At 41.9% G+C, this 23,438-nt stretch overlaps 1 protein-coding gene across 4 annotated transcripts in view; it reads left to right on the top strand.

The window, feature by feature from the left end:
• The window catches only part of grik2 (glutamate receptor, ionotropic, kainate 2), a 337,350-nt gene that overhangs the window by 148,569 nt on the left and 165,343 nt on the right, over positions 1-23,438 (top strand). The gene's annotated exons all lie outside the window — the stretch shown is intronic.

Below are 23,438 nucleotides of genomic sequence, written 5' to 3'. Positions count from 1 at the left end.
AGAGGTAACCCATAGATCGCTATTCGTATTAGTACACAGCCACATCACTGACGCTATGCCTGGCATTCCCTGATGCAATCTCACGAGTGTATGTTTAGATTTGGTTTGGATCTAGGACAAGATCAATTGGTAAATTTTAAAGGTAGTCATAGCACTTTGGTGCTGACGCTCGCAGCAGTGAAACTTGCAATGGATATACAGTCCAATGAAGTGGCATTTCACACATGTTAAGTCGAACTGGCTGGCAACGATATGGGCCAAAATGTATAATCAACCAGATTATTTTGATCATATATTGGATCACAATTACACTCACACGTTCATTTGTTGTATTTTAACCAAAACAAATTTTATTTGTCACATAGGCTATTTATACTGCTTTAACCATCCATATTATGTTACAATCTCTCAGTGAAGTGAATGTTGTAGTGGAAACAAACCAGTTTTCCAGCTGGAGGACCATCAAACTGACAATTAGCTATCTACATAAAGCGTAGGATATATAATATATATTTTTTAGATGCACTCGCTGGAGAAAGTCTACTGTTCATTTTTTTCAACAATAACTGATTTAAAAGAAGCAGGCATAGAGTAGAGGGATGGATGTACGTCACTCACGGAGAGACGTGCTCTTATGAACTGTCCAGCACGGTGTAGGAGGTACCACACTTGTTGTGGTACTAAATGTCCTGTAATCTCAACTGCGATTTTTTATAAGCTATGATAAGTCTGGCCATGGGTCCCATCTCTGGCCGCAGGTTCCGCAGCTCCGTCTCACACTGTTACTCTACCACTGAAGTTAGTTGCTCAATACTTCTTCTTCTGTGTTTTCTTTCGCCGTAGCGGCCCGTGATAGCAGAGTTTACCCGCGAAACACTGGTACAATACAGGGTTGCTGTGTAATAAAAAAGTTTAAACTGTAGACAAATGTCAGACTTCTGACCCGGCGCTGTGTAGCCGCGCGGAGTAGAGAAGAGGTAAGAGGAGGAGCCAAACCACAGGCCACGGCTTTGACAGAGCGAAATGGGTCGTTAACTCAAATTAAACCATAATCTCTAGAAAACATCATTGCAGCGATGCGAGACTATCACCGTTTGCGTCTAGAGGAGCTAACAGCAAACAGACGCTCTAGAACGCGCTAGCACTGTCCACGTGGCTGTTGTCTAAAAACAACACAGACGGAACCAAAATGTTGCTGTTTACTGGTAAACTGGTAAACACTGAACCGACCGTAACCGAACTGCTAGCTGTGTGATTTTCCTCCCTCCCCTTACTCCTGTCCCTCTGGGCTGTCTACATCTTGAACTAACTACGTGATGCATGTAACAATTTGGGCACTGGCAATGAGCAGCACAGTGGTTTATGAGATACTCTATGCAAAAAAAAAAAAAACCGCTCTGATCACACAAAACGGTTTTATTTTTTTGTTTTATCTTTGGTCGGGAAGAGTCAAAATTGTGATTGTTGTATAAAATTACATTAATTGTGCAGCCCTAGCTAACACACCTTTTAGGCCTGTTTGACCTGACATTAGTGATGTGTCAAAGCCCCTATCCACTCTAGTGCTGGCATGCTTGGGCCATCTATGCATAGAGATTAGCCAATACACAACATAAGTTTCACTGGCAAGTGAGATGACTGCTCACTTTTGCAGCCTGCTCTTGGTGGCAAGCCTAATTGCTATACCAATACATGCAGATATGCAGATATACAGTCATTCCTGGATTACTCTATAAATACGCATTATGGTTTCTACTTTTGGACACTTACATATCACATTTTCTACATTAACCTGCCGCCCATCCAACACCGTTTAGGTGTGGTTCGTCACACACTTAGATTTATTTTTATCAGTGGCACTCACAAGCTGGAAATAGTGAAGCCCGACGGCTCGAGCCACCGGAGGCAGGACTCTTAGATTGCCTGCCAGCTCTCTCTTTAACTCTCTGGTTTAAGACTTTTGTGCGAATAAAAGCGCATTCTGCTGTTGTTTACCTGTCTTCTTCTTCTTCTTTAGTCCGTAGAAAACTAGCAAAATCGGTAGCCTTGTACTCATTAGCGACACATCTTTTCAGGAGAAGCACTCCAACTAGTGGTACGCGACCGCCAAGCACGATATAACGTTGCGGCGTTCATGCGTCACTATGAAAACGGCCTTTAGGGTTCCACTGTCCTCCCGAAGACGACTTGACGGTGGAAAAGAGCTTTTGTTCTGCTATCCTCCAAACTATGAGTGAAATCAACAGACGTGCGTGGTGTATCACTCTTTAAAAATTTTGTAGCTTACAAAGATTTATTAATTTTTCTGCGTACACAAAGCTTGATAATGCTGCTGCAGTACTGCCCTGCCATGCCATGTTCACCATACTTATGGAACTACAAATGTTGCTGCCAGAGTAGTTAGTCTGAAAGCCTCATCATGGACTGGCATGATATGCATTGTAGATGAGCATTTAAACATAAATGTTATTGGGGGATTACTGGCAGATTTTTTTTTTTTTTTTCTCTTTCTGAATCACGGCACTTAACCACTTTGAATGTATCTCACATCACAACTGTACCAGGTGGCCGCAATTATCACAAACCGCATAATGCCCACGGCACACAACATACATTAAGACACACCTACCTTCTCAAGCCCTCTTCTTCAGACGTGCATCAAGATCAAAGTCTTGTCCTCATCCATTGGTCCGGTTGAAAGTGATTCTCCCTGTCAGGCCGTCCCATGGGCCTAAAGAGAGGCCAGGCAAGAGACGAGAGAATATTCGAGGTTGAATATCACAATCAAGTATACACCTCTCCCCTTCTCTGATAATATTTTGATGTCGGTCTTTGAGGCAAGCAGTCAAGGAGTGAAACACCTTTCTATTTTTCCCTCTAAAACAATGTTTCGTTTGTACAGTCTTCCTCCTGGCACCAGATATCGACACAGTGGTCTATGTGCTTTGTACAGTGGGAATGCCAATTTACCCAATCTTTACAGATTATTTAGGGGAGTGATAGATAGACAATACAGCATGAAAGTGTTTCCGGGCAGGAAAGCGTTTATTTTTCAGGTACAGCAATCATCACGTGCTGCTCCGACTGGAAGCCGGTGGACCTTCAAGGGCCTATCTTTGAGTTAGATGAGTAGTAGTCCCCCAGCGTCTGGAAGTTATGCACGACTGCAAATTAGTCAACTGGCAGCGAAGCATTTGTCATACTACTTAGTCCTACACGTCAGTGTCTAAATACCTCTCCCATTGACCAGTGCTTTTGCAGATACAAGGATATTAGTTCTCCATGGAGATAATTATGAACTGCTATTACCAGGAATAAATAGGAGGCACAGTAATGTCTGTCACACTGTTTGGTAAGCTAACAATATGTCGATTTGTTTGTTTGATATCATGGATTGTATTTTTAATGTTTTAAATAAACTGATAAATGTGGGATAATCGTAAACCTTTCATCGTGTGCCACTTTTTACAATTTTTTGTGATCTAAAACAATGTATTTCTACTGTTGTTTGTTTTTTACCGTAGTTACAGTGGGAGTATAACTGGCTCGTTACACTGAAAATAAAATGGAGGTTGTCACAGTTTGCTGTTGTCTTGTGGTATTTATGATGGCTGTTTTCTCCCTGTTTGTTCATATTTCCTGTTATGACTGTGTATTTGTGTCCTGTCTTGTGTCTGATGTGTTCTGTTTTTCTTGTAATGTCTGGTTTTCATGTGCAGTTCTTGTCTAGGTTTGCTTCCTTTGTTTTGCGCCCGCCCTTGTGATGCCTAATGTTTCTCACCTGTGTTCCCAGCCCTTGTGTCACCGCCTCTGTTTCCTGTTCCCTGCTGTGTATTGAGTCTTTTCTTCCCCCTTGTACTGTGTCAGATCATTTTGTGTGGGTTCCTCGTCAGTTTGTGTGTTTCGGTCGTGTGGCCTGGGGTTTGAATCTTCCCTGCGGTCTTTTTTCCCGTTGAGTTTTTATTTGTGACTCCTGTTGTTGTTTTTTTCATCATCATGTCTGGCACTGGAAGTTTTTGGCCTTCTTCCCTTTGGAACACCTTTGTTTTCTTCCAGTTCCTGCTTTTTTGGGATGATTGGAACTCTGTCTGTTTTGTGCGATAAATCCTCAAGCTTAAACCCCTGCTGATCTCTGCATGGGGTCGCTCTAATCCCATGCACCTAACTGTTAGCATACACACCCACCACACCACAGCCCACCCACCACACACACACCACACCACACACACACACACACACACACGTACCACTTTTAAAGCATAGTGTGTCACAATGCACTCAAGTCTTTGTGGGATTTATTTTAATGTGTCATGTTTACATACGTGTCTTTTGCCCAAAATTACTAAACATTCTTTCTTTACTAAAAACATTTATGTTTGTTGTGCACGGAAAGGGCAGTAAAATGCTGTAACATCAATGGAAGAATTCGTATTTGATCACAGACCAGATTTGACCTTCAAAACAAGTTCCATTTCACACCACGTGTGCTGTCGTTTTGTTGGCCTGTAAAGCAGCGCTGTTCAGTACCACCAGTAGGGCCCTAGCGATTCCGGATGCGGGCAAATGCGAACAGTAATCAGGAAACCCTACAATGATTACGAAATTCTTATACGCGCGCGAATCCACGAATCAGCATATTTTTTGTTGACATTTTTCTCAACAAGTGTAAAGGTCTCTACCCCTAAACGTGGCATTGTTACATCATTTGCTTTGTAACCATACGTCTTCAGGTTGAGTTTTGTTGTTCAAAGCGAGGAAAAAAGGAAACTCTCCATTGGCCTTCTAGATACACGGCCTAGAGAAATACCCCAACAACTACTACTGACTCTGTTTGTACTTTTGTCAACATCCATTGACTGACCACCAATTCCACATGTAACAACCATTTGAAACTCAACAGTTCACGGGCATGCACAAAAATAAATACGTATAAGTAATACGTATTGGGCTTGTCACTGCATCTCACTATCTTCCTATTGGAGGTTTATGTTCAGTGGCATTTTCCACGCATCGAAGCCAAGCCGCTGATGATTCAGTTGAAAAGCTCTGCGAAACATTTACTATGAAACGGTTATGGCAGATACGTATTAAGAAGCAGAGCCCCTGTACACAAATCTTGGAACCCCTTAACCGGGAACCTAACTTCAAGGGCGATTGCATTCAACACGCCGTCTCTGTTTACATGAATTTATCCGACCACGCGCACACAGCGACACAACACAACACAGAGACCTCCTTAAAACATTGCTAACAAGTGTATTGTAGCGGCTCTTTGTAAAGGCTAACTTGGCTTGTTATGCCACAATGACATCATGTGTAGAAGCACGCTGAAAACGATGTCCATAACTTAGTAACATAGGTTAGCCATATTGCTAACAGCTGATAACTAAGCCAAACGTGCTGGTCATTCTATTTTGTGATTAATGAGCCAACCTGTTTTTGTCAGATTGTTCACTGTATCTGAGGATACGCTGTTAGAAGCTACTCTAACAGCGTAGCAGCTAACATTAACTTTAGCTGTCTCCATGACTCCCATCTAGCTCGCAATAACTCTGACGCAGTTAGAAACCAGAACGAGCTACTAAATATCACATGAGCCATTTTTGACTCGTGGTATGTAAGAATTTTAAAGCCATGTAAACTATTTCCACTCCTTCTTTGTGACCTCACAATGCTGGCCTCTCACTCCCACTAACTTATTTGTTCATCCAATGTGAAATAACAACAAGCATATTCTTTTCACATGCGTAGGTCAAGGTGAAAGGGAGATTAGCTAACTTAGCCAAAATTATGTATTAAAAAAACAAACCACACATTCAAAAAATTTCAGCCTTTAAATCAGTCGTGATTTTTAGGGGCCCGAGGATGCGTGACCGCAGTAACGTGAGCAACGTACCGGTTCACACAGCAGGGTTTTTCTTTTTAGGTTTTTTTTTCACTGTTTCAATTACCTTTTTTCAATAACAATACACAACTTTGGGGAAGTGTTCAACATGCCTCCCGAGCCCAGGTTCCGAATTTGGTAAGATTGGCCATTAGAGTGCGAACTAAATAACTATTGTTGGTTTTGGGTCCAAACACTCAATGCATTTACATGGAAATTTGCAATTGCAATATCTCTGCCCGTAAATGCTATTACCACCAAACCTGGAAGATTGTTTGGGCATGCCGCCCTGAGGCCACTGTCACAATTTGTAATTAGAGCCACCCTTTAGGGGGCGCTAGAAGTCCATATTTTTAATTCATTAATCCGGGGTTATCTATTAAGCAACTTTTAAATGCCCTACGTTACGTCGCCTCTTCGTATTTCCCGACGTTTGCCCCCCCCACCGTTTCGCTTTGGTTCCTTTCCTTGCGCTCCCCGGGTCCGCTGTGGGCCGCTGGCGCGGGGAATGTTGTGGACCCCGGTTTGCTAACTGCTTGCAGTTCTAGTTTACTATTCAAATTACATCGCTGCTTTCAAATTCAATCCAACAACGCCTATAAACTCGTGGCAATTCAACACATAAGACAAAAGCCCAATTAGGGGTAGAGAGCTCTAAATGTAGTTGCCTAAGCCCCTGCCTTTTTACCGACAGAAAGCTCTGGCGGCAATTGCTCCAGCTTCACAAATGCAGCGAACGTTGGGCAATTACCCAAATGAGTAATGTGGTTTGTGTTGTTCTGCATGGGTGAATTAATGCTGAATTCTGAAAGCATGGCTCAAGAGGCTGCCCTTGTTTGGGGGAATATAGTTTTACTACCACACAGAAAAAAATATTTTCCACGATAACATAAATACACCAATAATCCTTTTATATTCATTAACATTTGCTCTCTGATCTGCCTCTGGCCTTGGTTGCATTCCGTCTCTGTCCTGCTTCGGAGAGCATGTGATGTTTCCTTGTTGAAGGCGTGGTATGTTTGATCAGGCAGACAGAACGGATGCAGGTTAGGAGAGCATCTACCTCTTTGATGAGGGCCATGAAGCGATTCCAACGTCGCCAGGGCTTGTGCCGATTGCCTACTGACTGACAGGATCTGCTGAGACTGCTGCACAACTCACTGCCACACCACTCACGCATCGTACCATCGCGCGGCGTCCCGCCTGCAGGCGAAAACAGGTGGGGGACAGAGCGTCATTAACATGGAATCAGCACAATAGAGATCATGCATGATGTGTTCAAAATCATGAGAAATCGTTCAAATCATGATGCAGAATCAAAGCCATCTTGTTGATACCCTGTAGATATGAAGACCAGAGTATAGATTTACAATATGTAAATTGTAGATATGAAAAATAGTGAAATAAGCAGGAAAGAGAGAAAAGGGAATACACGGACAATATATACAGTAGAATTATTTGTGTTAAAACCGAAATTGTGTGTGTGTGTTTGTGTGTGTGTGTGGGTGTTGTGTCTAGTGTGTGTGGTATAATATACATCAGGCCAAAAGTTTGGACACCCCTATTCAATGCGTTTTTCTTTCTTATTTTCATTGACTATTTACATTGTAATTCGCACTGCAGGCCTCAAAACTATGATGAACACAGTATGGATAGATGTACTTAACCAAAAACGTGTGAAATAACTTTATTTGTGATTCCTACAAAGTAGGCCCCCCTTTGCTTTTGTTGAGCGCGTGCACAAACCTCTTGGGTTCTTCTCATGGCTTTCATGTAGGTAGTCCCCTCAGGTTTTCCCTTCACAGGTGGCCTTGTCAGGTTTAATATAGTGAAGTTCTTGCCGTATATAGGGTTGCGGAGTCAGTGATGTTGTGGGCCGAGTCAGTCGATACACAGCTGACAGCTCTATAGGACACTGTTAGAATTCCATATTATGGCTACGACCAATCAGCTCAGTGAAAGAGAATTATGCCATCATACTTTAACAAATAAAAGTCAGAGTCATCCGGAAAATTCGAAAACTTTGAATTGTCCCCAAGTGCAGTCACAAAAACCACACCTCGCTACAACGAAACTGGCTCACATTTAGGACCCCCAGGAAAGAAGACCAAAGAGGCCATCAGGTCCTTCATGGTCAAATAGCACTAGGAAACACTGCAAGGGAGGCACAAAGCAGAATACTTGTTTGGCCAGCAAACCCAGAATGGACCATTGACCGATGAATCTGTGCTTTGGCTGAGGATCACAGTTTGAGATCTTTGTTCCGACCAACGCCTGTCTTTTGTGGCGACGAGAAAAAGTAACCGGATGGATTCTAACCTGCCTGGTTCCCACCGTGAGGCTGGAAAAGATGTGTGATGTGTGGGCGTGCTTTGGCCTGTTTGACACTAGTTTCCAAGCCAAAATTGAAAATGTGGTGCATTAGAAGTGGTGTTATGTGACGTATCACTAGAACAGAATAAAAGGGCAAAGAAACTAACATACAATTAATGCAAATTTTGCGAAAAAGTTATGTAAGAATATCACTTCTAATATATAAGTAATGATGAATATTTATTTCACTTGAAGCCACTATTAACTCAAATAACTGTCCACAAACTGTCTCTACCTGTTCACCTCAGCATTAGTAGTACTCTACACTACAGTTATTTCCATGGACCATATAAGGAAACATTTGAACATGACAGAACCCCTAGCATGGTACTACTAGTACATTGCTGCTGCTGTTACTACTACTACTACTACTAATAATAATAAATATACTACTAATGATTTAAAAAAGTTTAGTGTAACTACCATTACTAACAACCACTGAGATGGGATAATATCATTTTTTGCTAGTCATACGCGATTCTGATACCTTAATTGCATTTCGGCCAATACCGAGTACAGATCCAATACCAGCGTGTCATTTTTTTATGTAGTTCTTAAGAAACTGTAGACTACGATCCCTGTAATGACGTGAAATGACTTGATCTTTTGTTTGTTCGGCCTGGCTTCACCCACAAACATGAATGCCGTGAACTGTCTTTTATTCATCATTTGTACATTCAGTCCATAACACGGAAATGGACAAAATAAACTTTAATTTAACTATTATAATTTAACTGAAAGCACATTTTCTTCAGGGCTACATTACGTGTATCGATCGGTGCCTAAATCCAGGACTTGGGACCTGGCCTTTTTCCAATTCGGTATCTAACATCTCTAACAACAACAGTATGATCCATACAAGTTCATTCTGTGTTGTGCATGTTTCACTGTACACATTGCTAAGTTATGTAGTCTTTGTTAACTGTCACTTAATCAATGACGAGATTCGGTTGGAGCGGAGGAAGGAGAATGTGACACGACCTATCTTCACATCGACTTTTTACACAGCTATAGGGTACATAGTTAATTTCTTAATTCTGTCCACAGTCCATTTAAAGCTAATAGTGTGTCAAATTTCTGAGTAAATGAACACCCATGTCGTCCGTCCACTGATACAAGCCGTCCGATTGCCAATGGCTAGAATGTCTGGACGTTTATTTATATCAGCTTATATCAGTCAGGTCCTTTAATCTCACAATGCCTCCATACGATAGTTACATAATCTCGTACTACGCTCAAAATTCTTTGCAAAAAAAGCGAGTATTCACAAACGAATGACATGCGCAAAACATATGCTCTAGACAGGTACTTGTCTACTGCAACTCTAATTCAAGGGTGTCAGCACACTCTTAAAGCCTTTTAGAAACACTTTATGCATGTAAAATGATGTATACAGTGAAAGGTCAAATCTAATGTGCAGTGGAGTGATTGTTGATTTTTTTCTGCCTACTTTTTGCTTTCCTTGCAATACATTTGCATTCAAAGATCCACAGACCAGTATGTGTTTGGTGCTGTCCAGTACTAAGAAGGGAGGGATATGTTATGCATGTATTGCTCATTACCAGGGCTACGTACTTGGAGATGTTTTTCTGGTTGTCTTGGACTTATTGGTATTTGGACTCTGCCATTGGACTCGCCAATATTCTATTAGTCCTCTCCACGTCCTGCGAAGATTGCTTTTGTTCTAAAGTAACTTCTCCTTCAAAACACAAACCCTGGATGAACAGGCTTTTCAGAAACAGGTGTGTAGTTTTAATTTAAAATTCATCTGGAACAGGCATCGAGAATTGTCGCCCTAGATGCCTGGATGCCGTGTACCTAATCATCAGACTCAGTTACTCTAATTCTGGCCACAGCACACGATGTCAATAAGCACATTGTATTATGTATTTTTAAGTGAAAGTTCATGAATGTGACCATTTCCATTTTTTTGTGGCAACCTGGTGCTTGTTCAGTTACATTTTCCCCATCATTGTTACACCAGAATCACCTAAATGTGAAGTTGCACATCAGCTTTATGTGACTGTAGTGATTGTTCTACTTAAGGTAAACAATATGGTCTAATTTGATCTATTAGTGTGTCACCTCTGCACTTGCCTCGGATTATTCCAAATAAAAAGCAAAATCATCTTCTTAAAATAGACATAAGCTGTCCCTCATACACATAAATTTGAAACAGGTAGAGAGGATTCTTTTTTTTATGTTTGGGTCTTGACTGTCTCTCATATGACTGAAAGTCCCACCTTTGACCCTTCGGGGTGGGCTTGTACAGCGGTCACACGAGGATTGATAAGTCTGTACTGGTCGATGCTGTCATGGATAGGTTTTCAGTTTGGTTTTCCCTGTTTTGTCCATTTTTCCTTGTCATTTGTTCACATTTCCTGTTTTGTAGTATTGTTGTGGTTTGTTTTTCCTACCATTCTTCTGTATGTTTTTTCCATCCTTCATTTCCTGTTTTTGTAGTCTCTAGCTATGTTGGAATCATTCCCCCACTCACTCCTAAGTCCCTATATAGTGTTTATTAATGGTGACTATATAGGAACGTCCAAACCGCACTTTGGCCCCTCACTGAAAACACACTGTACGTCGTAGATTCGCCAGTTTATTTATGTGACGGAGCAGGGCAGCTGGGTACTAGTACCTTGAGCAAGTAACTTTAAAGAGTGCATTTCATGGGGACTAGTTTTCATTGACGTGTTCTTAAGGGTTTTGGATGACAATTGAGCAAAAATGATATCCATGTTTCGGTACACCCACGTACCAGTAATAGTACATACTGCCTTGTTAGTTGGGTTTGCACATGGGATTTGTTGTTTAAGTAGAAAAACAAAGTATTGACTCCCCCCAATGATCAAATAACATCTGTCTTCATTAACTGATAGATGCATCTCATTGTATTGGCAGGTTCTCACATTGCTCATGTCTACAATGGCATCATTAAAGCCAGCGTAGACTGGAATTACTGCGTTGTACGCCTCCACCAACCAGGTCAAGTTGCAGTTTACACCCATGTCCTTGCCAACTCATAATAAATGTAGGAAGACTTTGAAGCAATTGTTAAACAATATTAAGTGTATTTTTTGGTAAAATATGAATGTTTCACACACATTATCTATACAATCACCACAGTTTCAAGGTGGCACCCAAGATTAGTGTCACCAATTCAGTATCCAACCAAATGTGGAAATATGGCACCACCACCACTCAAACAAACATATCCCTGTAGGGATGTTTTGAACACGCTTCTGTTTCTCTCCTGTTATGACTTATTTTACTTCCTACCTTGTGGATTGTCTTCCCTGCCCGTTGTGTGTCACCTGTTCATCAGCTCTCTTTTCACCTGTCCCTTTTACTACCCTCATTTCCTGTATTTACTCTGTGTTCTCTTTGTCCGTTGTTTTTTCCTATGTCGTTTCCGGAGACTTCCTGCATCTGTGTAATTCTACTTAGTATTTTGTTATTCCTATTTTTTTTTGTGAGGGGAGGGACATATATTGAGCACTGATTGATTCATAATTGCCCCCGGTCCTGATTGGTGCATTTGGCACAGGAGCGTTGGATTTTGCAAATCGCACTACAGGCTCTAGAGCCAGATTTCTTTTTAATTCACCTGCTTCTTAGTTCTACTGGACATAGGGTCAGTTTCAGCATATGACCAAAGTTAGTTTTTATATCTTACCACCCACCTTTATAAACCTTCAAGACCTTCACGCTGCCTTCTCTTCTAAACCTTTTGCATTTTTGGACCAACCTGCACATATCCTTGACAGATGCACAAATGCCACAGAATGGGGTAAGCTCTGTTGGGAAAGACTATAGTGTACTGTAAAAGCGCCTCAGTAAATGAAGACACGGGGTACCAGGAGCAGGGAGTTGAAGTGACAGCAGCAAGCCTTTTTTCCTCACCATTAAAATATGGTGTCATAATGTCTGGTGGTTATACACAACAAAGACGCCACAGGAAATTAATAAACAGAATACAAAGGCTCTCAAGCTCGCTATGTGCAGACCCTTTCCCAGTCTGACAGTGTGTGCTGCAAGAATTGTCTCCCTCCCCTCTTGCTCTTCTCTCTCCCTCTCTTCTCTCTCTGAATATATAAAGATAGATATATATAATATAATATATATAGAGTCTCCGTAAAAGTCCAACTGAGGAGTGTCGCTGAAGCTAAGCAGAAGTGCCAGTCATCCACCTTCATGAAAGAAGCCTATAATTTTGCAGTTTCCTCAAAAAATAAAAATCGAATTAGTGTTTGTCTCGCTTGATTGAAAAGCAATCAACAGCTCTCCACAGTTGTTGCATGGAAATTGTGCCCTAAGTGCTTGGGAAAGCATTGTCCGCGAAAAAAATCCCTCCAAACCTGTCATTTCCCCCATTTGAGCCCTGATTGAGCATCGGAAGTTGCAGCTTAAGACGCCAGTTTGGCTGTAATGAGCGTGTGAAGACCCTCCAGTGGCTATTCTACATGTGTGAATTTGTGTGTGTTTGTGTGTGTGTATGTGGTTTGTGTACTGGATACAGATGCATGGGAGATGTCAGATGTGTAATCAATCACAGTCATAAGCTTCCTTCTACAAATTCAGACTGGTTTTAGTGAATGCCCACGGGAGTGTGAGGTATTAATAATCTGTGTTAGAAGAGTGGTAAAGCAAAGGGAGGGGGAATTTATTGCAGTGTGGGTATCACCTGGAGGCTGTAGTGTGTGTGTTGGGGTTTGCAGTATCATTTTTCAGTTATGGGTGTCACAGCAGTGACCCCTTTGACTGCGTCATGGATAGAACTAACCATCTACACTGGTTTAGAATTAATCAGCTGAGTGTCTGCGTCAGTATGTTGTGTGCGAATAAGATGTTGGTGTAAGGACCACACGTAACATAGAGATCACCAAAATCAGCAGGTTCATCTCTCAAGATATCCACATGCAATCCTGCATTCTCTCATACTTTCCAACTTCCATTGTTATTTATTTTGTTTTTTAGCCCAAGCCAATACAGAAAGATCTTAATCGTTAAAAATAGGTCTCACATATCCTTGCTCCTTACAGCTTGGTACTGTAGCTTTGAGCTAATGTTACTTTAAAAGGAGTAAAAGTGTATTCATGGGGACAATTTCATTGATTGATTGTTTTTGGATGACAAATGAGCAGTCAGAGGTTTGGATACACTCTACCAGTGAAAGAGGATAAGTCCATTGTTGGTTTTGGTCTAAACTAGGATTTGTTGTCCAGGAGAAAACAAAAAAAGTTCCCTCCCCTCTAATGTTTCAACAAACAGCATGTCTTCATTGACTGATAGATGCATCTCATTGTATTGGCCGGATTTGCCATGGCTTTTATCTAGCCGATGGCATCATAAAGCCAGTGTAGACTGGAATTACGGCGGTGCTGACTCCACCACTGTTTATCCAGACCTACTACTGTGTGTGGTGAAGACTTTGACGCAATTGTAAAAGATATTAGTGTATTTTTTGGCAAATTGGGATGTTTCAAACAGAGATTTATACGATCACCACAGTTTCAACCGCTCCAGTGGAGCTGCTCTTGGCCGCAGATCAGACAGTGGATGTACCGGGCAGCGTTCAGAGATGAACGTTTGAATTTGACAGGGTCGTCGTTGCAAATGAGAATATGTTTCTCAATCGACTTACCTGGATAAATAAGGTTAAAAAATAAATATGAATAGATAAAAATATGGCCAAAAAGCATTTTTCCCCATTACATTGAATGTCAATGTCAAGTTGACTTTTGACCTTTTGGATATAAAATGTCATTCAATTAACATTATATTTGAGGAGTATACATATATCTGACATGACACCGGCATAACCATAATAGTAACAGACATGAAGGAGTCTTTAGGAAAGTTTATGACTGTTGTCATTGGTGTCATTTGGTAAATATGACACTTAATTCAAAGTTAGCATTGTATTGAGATGTTTGTGTTGACATGATGTCGTGCACTTCATGTTAACCAGGACAGCAGTTCCTGTGTCATGACAACTCAACATTAACCTAGACAACCTAGCCTGTCATAATATGTCATGGCAGGCCTATTATCAAACTTAAATAAACCATTTAGATGTTAGCATTACATTAAACTGTCATTAATATTAATAAATTCACGCCATGATATTTTCCTTGACCTCAAGTAAGTCAAACAATTTAGACTAAAAATGTCATAAAGTTTGACTACTATGCCAAATGCTCTATAATTGTGGCATGAATAATTACCTAGTAATAGTTCCCCCAGTAATGTTAAACCATTTAGACATGTCATTAAGATGTCATAAAAGTTGACTGAAGACCAGTTTGATGTCAGCAAATAAAGTGTCAAGGTGATCTACTTATTGTCAGAACATGTAACAATTTACAGCTTGAAGTGTTTGTAATCATGACCAATGCTGTTTTTTCGGAGGAGGACAGTCTCTTACTCGGGTCATCACGAGCCTACTTTGTTCAACATGACTTTGTGTGTTTGGTGGGAAAGACGTCAGCGTGACTGCTAGCTTTTGGCACCCGTCTTTCTCTCAGTGCTGAGGCATTGTAATGTTCACACTGCCATCCATTATCTCTGCTAAAACTACACAGGCCATGGGGATCTCATAATGCAATGTGACACCCTGTCAGTCCAGCATTGATATTTGGAACAGGAGAAGTCAGCGGGTTTTGTTGGGTAGTAGAAGTAACCTTGTATTGTCACCCAGATGGCTGGGATTTGGCTGGCATAGCCTCAGTTTATGATAAAGTGACAAAACGATATTCCAGTTGAAGTTTTCAGTCAATGAGGTGTCAAATCTACACAAAGTATTTCATGAATTAAATATGCTCTTAATTAAAAAAGCAGCCAAATGTATTCGGTTGTGCACGGAAGTGAGTGAAGATGAGTAGAGGCTTGCTGGAGGAGTTCTGGCAGCAGAGGCATGTGTGGCTCTCTGCTTCTCCCGGTGCGAGCCTCACAAGTACCCGTCAGCAGACTCGCAAATGATTTAGCAACACCGCCACTTACTCTATAAACTCTCATTAAAATCAATTATGTCACTCCTGAATGAATTAAACTAAATGCTTTAAAGCTGCTTTTCCCTTGTGTCAGCCAATATGAGCATACCCCTGACGCTGTCTATTTTTCCACCTCATTGTTGCCCCTCTCTCTCTCTCTCTCTCTCTCCTCTCCGCTCATCTCACACAGAGGCCGAGAGAATTTATTAAATCTCCTAAGCTCAGATTGATTTCACCATTTTTATGAATTGTTAAAATGCCAGAAACTGACTTGGCAACTGCAAAGGTCCCCCCTCCCCAAGCCACCCCCTGTACTAACCAACTAGCTCATCAACATTGCCATGGAAAACAAGTGGCTAGAAATAGCTTGACTGGGGCTGGGGTTTCGTTTCCTGACACTGGTTTGCAGAATTCTCTTTGTACATGCACTCTGAGGATGTGCAGAGCCTGCCACAGAAGAAAACATAACTGGAGAATGAATGTATCTAATTAGTGTATAGTTTTAGAGAAGCTGATATAGATGAGGCATTTCTTTACCAATTAGGCATTTAGCATTTATTATTTTAAAGTAGATCCTTTATTATACTGACAGTGAACCTACAATGATTCTTAGGTGGTCAGACATTTGATTCAATATAACCAATAATGACCCAATATGTTGATCTAATTTTTCTGGAATACCACTGGACACATGATATTAAGCTTTCTGCCCATGTTTGTCAAATTGTGTTAGTAACATCGCATTTGACAGATGTTCAAACAAAAAGGGACAAACGGACAGAGCCCTTCTTACGCTCTCGCCATGGGGGACAGTGATGGATTACTTTGAAGTCCTCCCCACAAAGCCAATAGCTGGCTTCAGAGTCTAGGTTTGTAAGGCGAGGTGGCTTTTTTTATGGCTGATTCCTAAAGCGGTGAAGGGTGGTGGCTGCAGCTGGAGCTCTGCTGGTCACGCAGAAGGCTGTGGTCACGCTGCTCTGGCTCTCTTGATTGAAACATAAACACCTTGAGAGATGAGGGCGCACTCGGGAACAAGCCAGGGAAAATTGTATAGAGTGTGTGTGTGTGTGTGTGTGTGTGTGTGTGTGTGTGTGTGAGTTGAGGGAGGTTTAACACCTAGGCCGACTGCCCAAAGCAGCTCAGTACCCTCCCTCCCTTCTCTGTGGCTACTCGTTGTCCTCCTCCTTGCTACTTGAAGGGATTAAAAATTGAGCATGTTTTGTACTCTTGGAATCTCTCAGAAGCCTTAGTCTGACTGGGTCACTCACTGCCATCAGCTATTTTTCTATTCCAGCACTGTACCACAAGCCGTACTCCTATGTAAATAATTTTATCCAGAGCATCCCGGCAATTCTCTGGTGTCAGGAGAGACAGAGAGGCTAAAAATGATCAGTTACATTTCATATCTCCACTTGCATCCTGATAAAAGGATTAAAGGTATACTGTGTTACATTTCTACATTGAAATGCCTTAAAAATGACTAGATGTTTATATATTTTTGTGAGTTTTGTGCTTTCTATACATTGTCGCAATGTTTTCATTTTTCATGTTCACATTGTTGAAACCTTGAGAACTCTGTTATTTATTCAAGGTAACAGTCTGATACATTTGGTCGCCTGTCATTGGCATCATGTAACCTTTAACCCCTCTAGAGCTGAGCCAGAGCCTTGACATGGCACTGGCTGGAGAACCTAGTACATGTTTTTTGATGGTGGGGAAACCGGAGGAAACGCAAACATGGGGAGAACATACAATCTCCACACGAAAGGCCCAGAACGACCTGGATTCAAACCCAGACGTGAGGCCACAGTGCTAACCATTGGGCCACCATGATACCATGCACACAGGTCCCAAGGCTGGAATTCAATACTGGACTTCGTTTATGACATGTTTTATGACATGTGCTATAATCACTCCAAGATTTGATCTTTTTTTAATGGATAAAAAATGACACACTGGCAGTGGAAAACAGGTGTGAGATGAACAAACTCTACTGTTTTCTGTTATTTATTATTAATGGGAGGTGTTACATTTTCTAGAAAACTGTTGATTCCTTGAAAAAAAATGCCAGTAACCTGTTGCTCATTTAAAGTCTAAGTAGTAAAGCCATTACCAAGTGTTCTTTCAAATTAAACTACCTTTGGCTCCTTAACTTTTGAGTTAGGAGGCGTTACAGCAGTGTTGGCTCGCCAAGCGTTCATTTGTGGCTTGCATGGCAGTAAATAATACGTTGATATGATCATGCAGTCAATGCAGATATCCATTAAAACATTAAAACAAGCAGGGCACAACATACCCCAAGTCTGCCCTATAACAAATATTTATATTTTAAAAAAAATACCCAAATAGTGGCATTACAAGAATAGAAATATAGAGTAGAAAGGATATTTAAACTTGCTCTGCCCTTCCGTTCATGCCACTGACTCACTGGCGCTTGCCATTATTGGTGTTTTATCCGTTCTAATGACAAATGTGCTCTGATGGATAGATACATGAAACTGTTGAAAGAATTGCATATTGTATGTTCGGGTGACAGCTTGTTAGCAGACAAGCTGGATGTAACTTTTGATACTTTGAGGTAAAGTGGCTCTCCTATTGACTTTGTCTTATCAATGTGGCTCTCATGAAAAAATAGTGAAGCCCACTGTGTTAAAGTTGAGACGGGCACTGAAATAACGGAGGAGCGGAGCGATTAAATTCAATCCCTATGAGGACGCGCTATGAGCGAATTCTGCTGACGGCGACAGAAGTCCCTGGATGCTCACAGCGATAGCCAATGAGATGGGAGACTTGCAAACGTGCCTCCAATATATTCTCCCGTGTATACATTACACTATATTTAAATTCAATGACAATAACACAGTGCCTAAGTTTACAGGAAATCAGATGATTGTAACAATGTTTCACACAAATCTGAAAAAACCAAAAGAACAAAACCGGTGTACAAAAATAGAAATGGTCCACATATTTTCAGCTACTGCAGACAACTACCCTAGCAAATTAGATGCAGTAGTTTAAGGTCTTTAACTTACTACCAAAGAGATTTGGAGATGAGCATGTTTAGATCTTTTTATTTAATTCAATGTGAATGGATTTGCTGTAACTTCCAACTCAGTAAACCTCTACATACCGACGGCTGCTCTACCAACTGAGCTATCTGGCCGCCAACTTCCAACTCCTTGTAGGCACCGCCCACCATATTGTTGCGATATTATTCAAAGTTACAAAAATATGAACTTCAGCCATAAAATGGTAAGGACACATCCTATTCCGACTGAAAAAGGCCATAGTCATTCTCCTTGTCCGTTCTCATCTTGAAATGATTTTCATCTTTGAAAGGCAATGCAGATGTTCACTCTATTTATAGCCCAAAGATGTCACTTTCTTTTTCAGAGTCTGCCTTGCTGAGAGTTAATATCTTTTCCTATTTTTTTTTGTTGGAGTTGCATATTAATTATGGTGATCTTTATATTGGGAGCTATTTCTGCTCATGCTACCATTTTCTTTCTTCTTTTAACACTGATGCTGGTGCTGCTGCAATAAGGGGCAAGGTTAATAAACAACTTCATTAAATTAATTAAATAACACCTGATCGCTTAAATTTAAACCACAAGTTCATTGTGACGAAGATTCTATTTCTAACTGAAACAGTTTTAATTCAAAAAGAAGACACTGGACATGTTTATGTAAATCACCATAGATTATTTGCATAATGTAATCAAAACCCCATGTACAAATCAAGCAGGACCAGATTATCATATGAATCATCATGTAAGAATTAACCTATTACACAGCACTCACTGACTGAACCACCAATGGACAGCTACGCTGCACATGCATAATCAGCCAATGTTGGCAGAGCTTGCATGCACTAAAACCATATTTTTCTTCTTTAACTGCAGCAACATAAAAAATCCACCTGAGCGTTCAGCCCCTTGAGGGAAATCTGTGATTTGTGATACTGGGCTTTATTAACACAACTGACTTGACAATGCTGCAGCAGAAAAATAAATTCTGCAAAAGAACGGCTTAGGTTAACTGCCTCCAAGCAAACACAACGAACAAAAGGACAGAGGAGATAATAAATGAATTACTAAAATTCAGAGCACCTTTTAGTAGCTTTTATGAGCCTGTAGGATTGATGGCAAATGAGGTCTTCAATTTACCATTAGCACAAGCAGTGGTGTGGGAAAAAGCGTCTTTATCATAGGCTTGCAAACTCATGTTTGTCATGGTTAGTATAAGATAGATATTTTAAGGGTTAGGTATTACACGAAATCAATAAGTTTGGGTTCTGCCTGCAGCGAGATGAGACGGCGGAACGGGAGCGGTCTTACGGTCTTATAATACATCCATGAACGAGTGGATGGCTGACAGAAAACAATCTCCTTGAGCAGAAATGGAAACATATAACCCCGGGCTCTGGGGGTCGTCCCCTAGAAAAGTTTCAGTGACAAACTATAATTTCCTACACTCTAAGAAAGAAATTGTAAATAACAGTTCTGCCAGCTCATTACCCGGACAATGCCCCTAATTAAAAAACGGAAAATGATGTGTGTGTTTAGCTACTAAGTAAAATACAGAACATTTTCTGTTAGGCCTATAGATAGATTTTGCCTGAAGGTATTTTTTTGACCTGCTTGTCCCCCACCACGCACCTGTCTCACGTTGTAGATGGCAAAAATTTTTCTGTAGTATTAGGCCTATACAAAATGGTCTCATACAAACCTGCTCAGTAAGAAACTTCTTAAACCAATAAAAATAAAAATGTCTTAAAAAACCTGTCAACCTGTCATCTCCCAAAACCAATTATTTTGTTGAGGGGACAAATCTACCGCTTCTAAATATTGGGGGGAACATATCCCTGCATCCCCCCCTGAAATCTGCGCCTATGAATGGCAAGTTGGTTTCAAGCCCTTCAGAAGAAGCCTCTCCATAAGACTAAAGTTATTTGCACTTTCTGTCATGAACTGAACTGAACTGAGTGAACCGAGTCACCAGCGATATCGACTCTCAGATTCCACTAGAGCATTAAAACATGAATTAATAAATTGATTAATATTGCAGCCAAAAAGCCGCCTACATAGAAAAGGACAAGCGTCACAACTATGCACAAAACCATAGTCGAGGTCTGGCTTTTTGGCTGCAGCTCTTCCGAAGATCACCTCTGGCCGACTCTCTCCAGACGGTAGATGGGTGTACCTGGGTCCCACTGGTTTCTGCCGGTTCTGAGATGATGTCACTGCTGGACATCTTCCGATTTCAAATAAATTGGAAATAAGCTTGATGTTTTTTTCATCTTTTCCTTGGCCGACCACTGCGTCTACGATCCTCAACGTCGCCCGACTTTTTGCAAGTGTACCTAAAAGAACTGATGCTGGGTTGAAGGCAAAGGGTAGTAACACCAACTATTGATGTGATTTTAGATTTCGTTGCTCACTTTGCATTTTGTAAATTGATAAAAATAAAATCATAATTTATATTTTTGAAAGCATTCTTAGTATCAGCATTTTTTTACACCTGCCTAAACTTTTGCACAGTATTGTACACTCCCCTATAGGATTATAAGGAACACCATACTAATACTGTTTTTGACCCCTTTTTGCCTTCAGAACTGCCTTATTCTACGTGGCATTGATTCAACAAGGTCCTGAAAGCATTCTTTAGAAATGTTGGCCCATATTGATAGGATCCCGCTCAACTCCGCTGAGCGGTATGAGACCATCACTGGCTTCAGACCTGGCAGCAGAGGAGTTGAAGGCAGCTTGGACAAGGCCAGAACTCAATCTGTTTCTTAACAGATTTGTGCTCCTGCCCTCCCCCATTGACACAAATGCTGTCTCACCTCCAACCCCTCTACTTCCCCCTCCCCCCCTCACTGTCCCTTGCCCTCCTCCTGGGAGATCCCTACTCCCCCTCCTCTAGCACACAGGTTAACACCTCTCTCCAGCCTGACTCCCCCTCCCCCTCCCACACTGTGACCTCTGTGTGCCTCACTGCTGACCAGTGAGAAGACAGCTGACCAGATTCCACTCTAATAAGGCTGCAGGCCCTGATGGTATCCATCCTTGGGTGCTAAAAGCCTGTGCCTCCCAGCTATGTGGAGTCTTTCACCATATCTTCAACCTGAGCCTTAGTCTCCAAAGGGTCCCCATGCTGTGGAAGACATCTTGCCTCGTTCCTGTGCCAAAGACGCCACGTCCCAGTGACTCCAAGGACTACAGACCCGTGGCACTGACCTCCCACATTATGAAGACCCTGGAGAGACTGGTTCTGGAACAGCTGCGGCCCATGGTCAGACCTCTCCTGAACCCCCTCCAGTTCTTCTACCAGCCCCGGTTGGGAGTTGAGGACGCCATCATCTTCCTGCTCAACCGCATCTACGCCCACCTGGACAGGCCGGCGAGCATGGTGAGGGTCATGTTTTTTGACTTCTCCAGTGCTTTCAACACTATCCGGCCGGCCCTGCTGGGTGAGAAGCTGACAGCGATGCAGGTGGATCCCCCCCTCGTGTCCTGGATTGTTGACTACCTGACTGGCAGACCACAGTATGTGCACCTGCAACACTGTGTGTCAGACAGAGTGGTCAGCAACACCGGGGCCCCGCAGGGGACTGTCCTCTCTCCCTTCCTCTTCACCATCTACACCACAGACTTCAACTACCACACAGAGTCTAGTTTTCTGACGACTCTGCTGTGTGGATGTATCAGCGAGGGGGACGAGGCTGAGTACAGAGCTGTGGTGGGGGACTTTGTCACATGGAGTGAGCTGAACCATCTACAGCTCAACGTGACAAAGACCAAGGAGCTGGTGGTGGATCTAAGGAGAGCCAAGGCGCAGTGAGCCCTGTTCCATCCAGGGGGTCAGTGGGACATTGTGGAGGACAATAAACTGGACTGGCCAGACACTCAAGCCCTCTACAGGAAGGGCCAAAGCCGTCTCTACTTTCTGAGGAGGCTGAGGTCCTTCAACATTTGCGGAAGATGTTGAGATGTTCTATGATTCTGTGGCCAGTGCCATCCTCTTTGCTGTTGCATGCCTGGGCAGCAGGCTGAGGGTAGCGGACGCCAACAGACTCAATAAACTGATTCGCAAGGCCAGTGACGTTGGGGGGGGATCTGGCCTCTCTGTCGGGTGTGTCAGATGGAGGATGCTGTCCAAACTACATGCCATCTTGGACAATGTCTCACAACCCACTCCATGGCTTGCTGCTCAATCACAGGAGCACTTTCAGTGATGACTCATTCTCCCAAAATGCACCACAGAGCGCCACAGGAAGTCATTCCTGCCTGTGGCCATCAACTTTATAACTCCTCCCTCTGAGTGTCTGACACACAGACACTAGAGGGGTTGAACCTGGACAATATTATCTGTTTTGTGCAATAACACTGGCTTATAATGTTGCATACTCACTGCTACCATTATTATTATTATTATCTTTTCACCATTGCAACACCTTAATTATGTTATTATGTAATACTGTATCATAATATACCTTTACTATGTAATATAGAGACTCCTTAGATTTCTTTATTTCTTTATTATATTTCTTATATTTCTCATATCTGAGCAACTGTAACACAGAGTTTCCCTTCGGGGATCAATAAAGTATTTCTGATTCTGACTGATTCTGATTCTGATAGCATCTTGCAGTTGATGGAGATTGTGTGGATGCACATCCAGGCACAAAGCTCCCGTTCCACCACATCCCAAAGATGCTTGGTTGGAATCTGGTGACTGTGGGGGCCATTTTAGTACATGAACTCATTGTCATGTTCAAGAAACCAATTTGAAATGATTCGAGCTTTGTGACATGGTGCATTATCCTGCTGGAAGTAGCCATCAGAGGATGGATACATGGTGGCCATAAGGGATGGACATGGTCAGAAACAATGCTCAGGTAGGCCGTGGCATTTAAACCATGCCCAATTGGCACTAAGGGGCCTAAAGGTGCCAAGAAAACATCCCCCACACATTACACCCACCACCACAGCCTGCACAGTGGTAACAAGGCATGATGGATCCATGTTCTCATTCTGTTTACGCCAATTCTGACTCTACCATCTGAATGTCTCAACAGAAATCAAGACTCATCACCAGCAACATTTTTCCAGTCTTCAACTGTCCAATTTTGGTGAGCTCTTGCAAATTGTAGCCTCTTTTTCCTACTTGTATGGAGATGAGTG

The sequence above is a fragment of the Etheostoma spectabile genome, chromosome 6, assembly GCF_008692095.1.
Source record: "Etheostoma spectabile isolate EspeVRDwgs_2016 chromosome 6, UIUC_Espe_1.0, whole genome shotgun sequence".
Taxonomy (NCBI): Eukaryota; Metazoa; Chordata; class Actinopteri; order Perciformes; family Percidae; genus Etheostoma; species Etheostoma spectabile.
This window is presented reverse-complemented; position numbering and strand designations above follow the sequence as displayed.